Below are 1,063 nucleotides of genomic sequence, written 5' to 3'. Positions count from 1 at the left end.
TAGTCCTCGACTTACGACCGGTTTAATCCTCAACATACGACCGGTTTAGTCCTCGACTTACGACCGGTTGGGGTCGCGGCATTAAAAAGGTTGAGAACCACTGGCTTAGATCCTGCAAGGCTTGGTACGGTATAGTCCAAGAACTCAGTTAGCCCACTGAAATTAAGAAAAGGCAGTGGCCATTGTTGATATCCACCTTATTGCCATGTAATGTGTGAGTAACATGTAAAGGGGCTTCTCTGAATGGGGTTTCATAGCTTTTGATGGATGCTTATCTAGTTCAACATTATTGTGAAAGGCCTGTCTGTTTATCCCAAAGGTGCTTTTTTAAAAGGCAACTGGACTTTGTTTCTTTCTCCTTGAAGACCTTTTGTTTCTCATCCAAGAAGCTCCTTCAGTTCTGACTGAATGTTGGAGGATGGAAGGATTTATAGTCCTTGCAATCATCTGCTCATTAGCGCTCTTCCTGAGAGTCGTTGAGGCCACTTGGACGCTTATCTGTGCCCTCAGGGTCACCTGAATAGTGCAAATGGGTGTGGAACCTTCTTGGAACTGCTAAAAGGGATGGTGTTGTCAACAGGAGACAGCTGGTTTGAAAGGGGGGTCAAAGAGGCCATCTACATTAAATCTGAACACCACAACAGAGGGACACGATACCATTTATCTCCTGTTTACAATACAGTCCTTTAAGCAGTTTCAAGAAGGTTCCACGGCCATTTGCACTATTCAGGTGACCCCAAGGGCACAGATAAGCCTCCAAGTGGCCTCAACGACTCTCAGAAAGAACACTAATGACCAAATGACTTCAAGGAATTTAAATCCTTCCATTCTCTCCCATTCAATCTGAACTGAGGAAGCTTCTTGGATGAGAAGTGAAACATCTTCAAGGAAAAACAAAGACCAGTTGCCTTTTGGAAAAGTACATTTGGGACAACCATGACCTGGATGATGGAGAATCTCCATAGAGACTCATCTGTTTGGATAGAAGAAGAAGCCAAAAGCAGGCAGATTAAACCTAGCCAAAAGAAGGAGAAATCAGAGCATGAAAAAAATCTTGTGTGTG

Source organism: Protobothrops mucrosquamatus, unplaced genomic scaffold (assembly GCF_001527695.2).
Source record: "Protobothrops mucrosquamatus isolate PMUCROS unplaced genomic scaffold, P.Mucros_1.0 scaffold2270, whole genome shotgun sequence".
In the NCBI taxonomy this organism is placed as follows: Eukaryota; Metazoa; Chordata; class Lepidosauria; order Squamata; family Viperidae; genus Protobothrops; species Protobothrops mucrosquamatus.
The sequence above is the reverse complement of the archived record's forward strand: the minus strand, read 5'-3'. Positions refer to the sequence as shown.